Source organism: Pyrus communis, chromosome 12, assembly GCF_041283825.1.
Source record: "Pyrus communis isolate YQ-2024b chromosome 12, ASM4128382v1, whole genome shotgun sequence".
NCBI classification, from domain to species: Eukaryota; Viridiplantae; Streptophyta; class Magnoliopsida; order Rosales; family Rosaceae; genus Pyrus; species Pyrus communis.
This window is the reverse complement of record NC_142576.1, coordinates 21,652,816-21,661,801: the sequence shown is the minus strand read 5'-3', so window position 1 is coordinate 21,661,801 and position 8,986 is coordinate 21,652,816. Positions and strand designations below refer to the sequence as shown.

General features: G+C 41.6%; 1 non-coding gene across 1 annotated transcript; it reads left to right on the top strand.

Annotated features, from left to right (window-relative positions):
• Positions 1-8,515: 8,515 nt before the first annotated feature.
• On the top strand, positions 8,516-8,627 carry LOC148692489 (small nucleolar RNA snoR111). The gene has a single exon (XR_015954561.1). It is a non-coding gene; the product is annotated as a small nucleolar RNA snoR111 (small nucleolar RNA).
• The last annotated feature ends 359 nt before the right edge of the window (positions 8,628-8,986 follow it).

Below are 8,986 nucleotides of genomic sequence, written 5' to 3'. Positions count from 1 at the left end.
TCATTAGAGTTATCTTGGATACTCTTCTTATTCAACAATTGGTATCAGAGCCAAGTCGGTCAGGGATCGTTCTTGGTAGAGCATTGGTTATAAAGTCTCTTGAATTTCCGAGTATGCTCTGTGGTTGCAGTTTTGACTGATCTTCCACATCAGAAAAGATTTCTTGAGATTATTGCTGGGGTTATCACAAACCTTGAGAGGGAGCTTCTTTGTGTCGAGAGTAGTGTATTACTCTGCACGGTAGTCACTCAAGCTTGTTCGGTGTAGTCAAAGTCTTGCCGATACGATGGGTGATCTTCAAGTTGTTGGAGGAATCAAGAAGCTCAACAACCAAAACTATAACACGTGGGCAACGTGTATAGAGTCTTACCTTCAAGGTCAAGACTTGTGGGAGGTTGTCGGTGGTAGTGAAGTTACACAACCGGCAGCGGAAGATGCTAACGGCATCTTGCGGAAGTGGAAAATTAAAGCAGGCAAATCAATGTTTGCCTTAAAGACCACAATAGAAGAAGAAATGTTGGAGCACATTCAGGATGCTAAAACGCCAAAGGAAGCATGGGACACTTTTGTTACACTTTTTTCGAAGAGGAATGATACAAAATTGCAACTTCTCGAGAATGAGCTGCTATCGATGGTACAACGCGACATGACGATTGCCCAGTACTTTCACAAGGTGAAGTCGATATGCCGCGAAATTTCAGAATTAGATCCAACAACTCTTATTGGGGAAACCAGGATGAAGAGAATAATTATCCATGGTTTGAGATCCGAATATCGAGGGTTCATTGCCGCTATACAAGGATGGCCGACACAACCATCGCTTGTTGAGTTTGAAAATTTGCTTGCAAGTCAAGAAGCTATGGCAAAGCAAATGGGAGGGGTCTCGTTAAAAGGTGAGGAGGAAGCGCTCTACACCAAAAGTAAAGGCAGCTTTAAGCAGCGTGCTGGTGGTGGATCTAAAAGAAATGGTGACAAGGAAAAAGGTCATCAAGGAGGAGGGAGTTCTCGGCCAGGGGGAGCTCCGAAGTATCACGGCAACCGTGGTCAGTCCGAGAATAATAAAAGATTTGAGGGCAAGTGTTACAATTGTGGAAAGAATGGCCACATGGCGAAGGATTGCTGGTTCAAAAGGCCTGCAGAAAGTAACGTCGCCAACTCAGAGAAGAAAATTGAAGATGATTGGGATGTCGTTGCATCTCTAGCCCTGGAGGAAGAATGGGATGCAGAAGCATCATCTTGTTGGTGCTCAGAAAATGAGGCGTTGCCCGACCCAAAAGATTTAGAAGATACATTGCAAGGGAAACTGGGAGACCGAGCTGCCCAAATCCAATCAAGTCCAGATGAGCCTGAAGATTTGCTTGTTGGAGACGATGTCGAGCAAGAAGTACCTAAGAGTCCTTGGCAAACAGGTGTGTACCAACAACCACAAGAAGTTAGATCTAGTGAAGTGGAAGTATCAACTCCACAAGCACAACTAAGAAGGTCAACAAGAGTACGAAAGCCAAATCCTAAATATGCCAATGCTGCCATAACTGATGGAGCACCAAAAGAACCTGAGGTGTTTGAAGAAGCATCACAGAGTTCTAAATGGATAAGAGCTATGGAAGAAGAAATCACTGCGCTTAAGCAAAATCAGACTTGGGATTTGGTGCCAAAGCCAAGGGATATGAAACCCATATCCTGCAAATGGGTGTACAAGATAAAGCGTCGTCCTGATGGTTCAGTTGAAAGGTACAAGGCTCGGTTGGTGGCTCGAGGCTTCTCTCAGCAATACAGACTAGACTATGATGAAACGTTTAGTCCAGTAGCAAAGCTTACAACCGTACGAGTCCTACTTGCACTTGCAGCTAACAAAAATTGGAATCTATACCAAATGGATGTGAAGAATGCTTTCTTGCATGGAGAGTTAGATCGGGAGATCTACATGATGCAGCCAATGGGCTTTGAAAGTAAAGTTCATCCCGAGTACGTGTGCAAGTTGAGGAAAGCACTCTACGGTCTAAAACAAGCACCAAGGGCGTGGTATGGTAAGATTGCTGAATTTCGAACACAAAGTGGTTATTTAGTAACACCTGCAGATTCCAGCTTGTTTGTCAAAGCCAATGAAGGAAAGCTAGCTATTGTGCTAGTGTATGTGGATGACTTAATCATAACCGGTGATGAAGAGTTCAGAGAGTCAACCGAAGGAGAAGTGGGAAAGAAGATCCGTTGCCTGCGCACAGATAACGGGGGAGAATATAGCTCAAGTGAGTTCTCTCAATACCTAAGGGAATGTCGAATACGTCATCAGTACACTTGTGCCAACACACCACAACAAAATGGTGTAGCTGAGAGAAAGAACCGACATCTTGCAGAAGTCTGTCGAAGTATGCTACATGCAAAGAACGTACCGGGAAGGTTTTGGGCTGAAGCAATGAGGACTGCAGCCTTAGTGATCAACAGACTTCCTCAACCAAGGTTAGGATTTGTTTCACCCCTTGAGAAACTGTGGAACATGAAACCTACAGTTAGCTACTTTCGAGTATTTGGTTGTGTATGTTATGTATTTGTTCCTGATCATGTACGGAGCAAGTTTGACAAGAAAGCTGTTAGATGTATCTTTGTGGGATACGACAGCCAGAGAAAGGGATGGAAATGTTGTGATCCAACAAGTGGAAGGTGCTACACTTCACGAAATGTGGTGTTTGATGAAGCGTCTTCTTGGTGGTCATCAGAGAAAGAGGTGCTACCAGACTCTAGAGAATTTGGAGAAAAGCTGCAACAGAAGATGGGGGAGCATACTATCCAACCCCCATTCAAAGATAAATTCCATGCCGTGGGTTCCAATTGAGCCTAAGAAGGCTTCGTCCGGCTGCAAGACGTAAAAGAAAGCGCTACTTGGGAGGCAACCCAATGCACTGAATAAAACAAAGCTTGTTCATTAATTTTCGAGAAATTACAAATGTATCTAACAAAGAAAGAGAAAGGTGGAGCCTTCACAAGGGTTGTGTACGTGAGGCCCCACTACGTGGCAACATTCTCGGAGCAGGAGGCATCGGAGCAGGAGGCATCGGAGCAGAAGGCATCGGAGCAAGAGGCATAGGAGCGGGAGGCACCGAAGATAGATCATTCAAGGCCCCAATCCTTGGTGGAACGCTAGATGATCCAGGAAAGAGGTGCCTCTGGAAGAAAGCCGCAAGCCTTTGACGGTCATCAAGCTCATCAAGCTTCCTCTTCATGCCTGTCGAATAATTGTTGGCAAGCACGTGCAAACTTCGGTTCTCGTACTTAAGCTGTTTGATCTCTTGCTTAAGACTCTCCACCTCCGCCATCAATGATTCAACCTGACGGGAGCGAGCAAGTAGGCGTTGGCCCATGTTTGACACAGAGCCAGCGCACTGAACACTGAGAGCCAGGGACTCTTGAACGGCCAACTCATCGGACCGTCCTGAAAGCAGCTGACTATCTTTGGGAGTGAGGAGGTTCCGAGCTACTATCGTAGCCGTTGTTGCATCCGTCATCACAGAGTCCTCATCTGTAAGAGGGCCATGAGAAGATAAGAAAGACGGGCACCATACCTTATCCTGACGCGGCACAACAGGATCATTGCTTAGACTCAAATCTAAGCAAATGTTCGATGGGTTAGATGAGCTAGCCATTTTTCAAGAAGTTAAAAGAGAAGGGTTGGATGGAGTGAAATCTCGACGGGCCGGAGACGATTTCTGGGCAATTTTCAAGTGTGCATGCTAGAGGTGATCGATCACCTCTATTAAAGGAGAGGCGTTCACCGATTCAGAAATGAAAAGACACCACTCTTCAAAACCGGAATTTCCGGCGTAAAGATCGCCATCTCGTCAGACGCAATCCCGGCTTTTCAGAAAGCGTGTGTAACTTTGTCAAAAGCTCCCAGCTTTTCAGAAGACGCGTGGAAGGCGAGAAATCAGCTGCACACTTTTGCCGACAAGCGTGGGAGACAAAGCCGAAAGCTCCCGGCTTTTCAGAAAGCGTGTGCCATTTTGTCGAAAGCTCCCGGCTTTTCAGAAAACGCGTGCCATTTTGTCAAAAGCTCTCTGACAAAGCTGAAGACGCGTGGAGGTAATTTCCGCATCCGCATTGCCACTTGCCATTACAATTCCTATATACATCAACATCCTGGTGGAAGTGGAGAAAAGGCTTTGCAAGAAGAGATTGAGATGAGACAGGTCAAGACGAATGATCAAGTTGCGGACTTGTTCACAAAAAAAAAAAGTTTGAGTACAGGCAAGCTCGAAATTTTTCGCTGTTTACTCAGCACAGTGCAAAAAATGAGAGTTGACATTGAGGGGGAGTGTTGAGAATTAATGTCAATTGTAGGTGAAGTAGGTGGATGTTGTAGGTGAAGTAAGTGTGTGAGGTTGGTGAAGTAAGTGTGTGAGGTTGGTGAAGTAAGTGGAGGTTGTAGGTGAAGTAGGTGGATGTTGTAGGTGAAGTAAGTGTGTGGTGTAGCTTTCATTTGGTTTGCTATAAATACCCAAGTCCTCAAGCATTGTATATCATCCAAGGAGAAACAAAGCCTAGAGCTAAATAAGAAAAGCTTTGCTAATTAGTTTGTTTTGTGAGCTTTCTTTAAGAGTGTGCTCTATTTTTCTTCTTCTTGGGATCATTAGAGTTATCTTGGATACTCTTCTTATTCAACAAAGACATGGTTACGCTTTGAAGAATTCGTATATTGACATATGGGTTCTGAAAGCGGATGCTTGGAAAATGATCCGGAGGAATTATTTTCCCGATGGGACTGGATTTGTAGCCTGGCCATTGGGGATTGGAGTAGGGAAGGAAAAAAAGAAGGGAGAGAATCGTACTCCTTGGGGATTAGAACAAATCTTGGCAAAGTTCACATGATTCAGGATGGTGGAAAACATAAGCTTGTTTTGTATGATCCCGAGTCACACCAAGTTAAAGTTACTGGAGTCAGAACTAAGTCATGTTACTTTCACTATGTCGATGCTTATTGTCAGAGTTTATTTTTACTCGACTAATGATCGATGGAATTCTTAGTTATTAGTTGTGAGTTGTGTTTTGGGTGATTGGAGATGTTTTTACTTAGTAAAATATTGTCTTCAAACACTTTTATTTTTTACATTTGTGTTGCAGAAATGATCATTTATAAGTAAGAATGACATATTGAACACAACGATGACATATATAACGCAAAACAACTGTTAAAATATGTTTTATTGATCATATATAATGACGACTACTAATTTCTCTGTAACCAAATGTCAATGTATTTATTGTAGCTAATTACCCTTTTTCTTAACTACAATTATGTACGTGTGTTGGGGGGTTATGTAATCATCAGCCAGATGTTTAGATCAAACTGAATTTCATATTGCTAAATCATTGATATATGATTTTATGTTCAATCAACTCAAAAACAAGGAGTGCTTGTGTGGAAAGTTGGAGTGCCACAAAAATGATCACCTCCCTTTCTTATTAAAAAAAAAAAAATTAGCAATTAGCTACAATAAACATATTTTGATTTCCACATCTATTTAGCTTTTTTTTTTTTTTTTTAATTTTTTTTTTTTTTTGGTAACGATAAGTTTGGTTAGTTAAAATTGCTAAATATTAGGTAGGAGGATGGTGGGAATTCAACTCGCACCAGGATGGAAATGAATTATTTCTTTTCGACACTGCCGTTATCTTGTTTTCCTCCTAAATTGACATGCCTCGATCCCGATATTCCCCGAATACCAGGGTAGATATGTGCTGGCCGACACCCGAAGGTGACGCAAACCATTTATTAAATGTAAATGCTGAGAACAAGAAATAAATAAGACTTATAAATTTAAATATAATGAATTAACATGCAATTGAGGAACGTGTTCAGAGCATACAACTAACTAAAACACTAAAAAAGACAATATAAAATAGAATGAACAAGGAGTGGGTCCTACACCAAGAGGACTTGAAAATGTCGATGCGAAAGTGCCTTGACGCCGGGATTGTTCGCCTCGATTGTAAGTCCTGATGGGGTGCAAAACAAACATGAGTGGACCAAGTTGATATATATATATATATATATAATATTGAAACAATTATCAACATACTAACCCCCAAAGTTTTATGAAAACTAATAGCATAATATGTAACAGGTTTTCCGAAACCCTAGCATGCCATAAAACCTATCATAAATCATATCTCGTATAAAGTGTGCTAACTAGTGGTATCATAATCGTCTGAAGGCATAACATAGAACTCTTCCTCCTAAACACTTCCTTCACAAGTGTCAATCACCCGCAGGCTCCTACAACACCCATTCAAAGGCTCCTACAACACCCATTCAAAGGCTCCTACAACACCCACCCGAAGGCATATATATGATATCAATCGCCCGAAGTCTCCTACAGCACCCACCCCGAAGGCATATATATAGTGACCACTAGATACGCACAAAACCATTGAACATACTCTTTCCAAACATTGGTACATATATCTCAAAAGCATCTTCATAGTATAAAGTCATCCATCATCTATACTATAAAGAAGTGTGTGAAAACATGTTCTAAATAGTATATCGTCATCCATCAGATATCCTACAAAGAACATGGGTTCGATAGAAAATATGATAATTCAAAGTATTCTAAATAAGCATAATATCTCATAAAATGTAGTTATTAAATCATGTTTTTCATGTATGCATTTCTACTATTAAAACATGCATTTTAGAAGGGGTCTACTCACAAATACTTTGCCGCCGAAAAGCCATGCAAACTAACGAAGACGGAACGCCACAAACAATTGTCCCTAAGCACATAAAGGGTACAATTAATAAAAATCTAATAGAACGATTTAATTTGGGAAAACAAATGTAAAAAACGGGTCTAGGACGTCAAAATTAGCCTAGGAAAGGTTCCGGATGAAACCAAAAATGTTAACGGTATTGACTGGTCAAAGTCAACGCCCAGCATTGATCGGGTCAAAGTCAACGGGCCAAACCGGGTTGACCGATTTAGGGTTGGATCCGGGTTGGGTCCTAAGGTTTTAGGTGGGCTGGGTTTAGGGTTTAAGGTTAACGGGCTGAATGCCCAATTTGGGTGGCCCAAAAACATGTCCTTTACTGGGTTCTAAAAGGGCTGGAGGCCCTGGGTTGCACACATATGGGCCTTGGCTAGAAAGCCCAGCCCAAGGGTTTTGGGTTTCCAAAGAAAATAAAATAAAAATAAAAACTGAAAGGCTTGGGTTTTTTGGTCTAACGGCTAACGGGCCTAAGGCTTGAGTCACAACGGCCCAAGGGCCTGGTTTTGTTTCTCGCCGCGGAAGGAGGCCGGAGCCTCCCGTGCTCCAATTAACTCCGATCTACATTTTAACCTACGATCTAGGTATAGAAATGAAGTGCAAGGTGAGGGGAAGTGTTTTATCACCTTCGATTCACCGTGGAAGGGCTGAAATGGCCAAAAATCTATGTGAAACCCACGGGGGTTCGCCGAAGCAGTTTGATGGGCTTCTGGGTGACTTAGAGCTCCACAGATGCGATGAGAGTGAGAGTGAGAGTCCACGATGATGGTGGTGGTGGTGTTGTCGATGTCGGGGTAGTGGTGTGGGTGTGTGTGGGTATGGGTTTGATCGGGGAGGGAGAGTGCGAGAGAGAGAGCAATTGGGCCCGGGGGACAAAATTCAAGGGTGGGCCCCTTGGCACACCCATTAAGACTCAAAAATAATTTTAAAAAAAAATTATCTAGCCCAAGATGCAAAATTCACGAAAATACCCCATTTGTTCCAATAAAATCAGGACGGGTTGTTACATAAATAACTAGCTCTCTGAGTCTGCCTTAACTTCCCCTACTCTGTGTGCGTCTCGCTCCTCATCGTACAGTTGCCACGGCCAAAAATTGCAGAGCTCCTTTCGAGAAGTTGGGGTATACCCGTTTTACCCCAATCTCCTTCTCTGTTAAGGTTTCATCTTCCTCTCTTTTGCTTATTGTTTTGTTGTAGCAACACAAAGAAAACTATAGAATACTGATAAATTTGGCTTTTTTTTAGTTAATATTTTATTGAAATTTCATATGTACGTTGTAGCATTCTAAGTTGCTTCTGTGAAATTTTAATGGCTCACGATGTTTCTCAATGATTTTGTTTTTGGAAAATGCCTTTAGTATGTGAGGATGTGAAGGTAAAAGCGTCACACGTGAAAGGAAAAATCTTGCAAGGGGCTTATGAGCGATTGGGCTACTCCTTATATTACTAATTGGTTTTATAGTAAAACCTCAACTTTCTTCCTGGTATCAGAGCAGGTTGAAATAAGTGTGAAGCTCAATGGCCACACGTGCACCACGTCATCCAATTCGTGTTATCCACGTGTTTGGTTTGAAATTTCGTCACATATTAGGGTGGGTGTAATAAGGATGTAAAGGAAACAGAGTTCCACGTTGGTTTTAATGTTTGTTCTATATTGAATGGGGGTTTTACTAAAATGGTATTTATGAGTTATTCGTCCCATTTTCTTTTTTCAGTTATGTAGTTTTTATGCGTTTTATACTTCATTTGTTTGAACTTGATGCGTTATAAACATGTTTGTTGAATGTGATTTGGAGAAGTAAAATTGGCGATTCATCGTTTCTTTCGTCATCTTATAAATTGGCAATTCGATTGTTTCTCGTCCACATTTTTTGTTCTAAAACGAGGCATAATTTTGTATTGTTGCTTTCCTTTACCTACTGTCTTATTGCATATATGTTGTATTTCAGTATATTCCTCATACAATTCAGCTAGCTTGAATTATTAGATTGTAGGGTTTGAACTAAATTGACGATTTTGTGTTTTTCTAAAATTCTCTCTTCTGTTTTGTTAACTGTGGAGAATGGGAAACGCAATCAAGCATGTTGAAGAAAGCTGGGGTTCCACTAAAAAACTAATCGGCAATTTTTCCGATGTAATATTCGTTCTCAACACTATCCCCTTACGTATGACGAATTTTGAAACCTAGCACGTGGACAACACAAATTGGGTGACATAAAGCACGCGT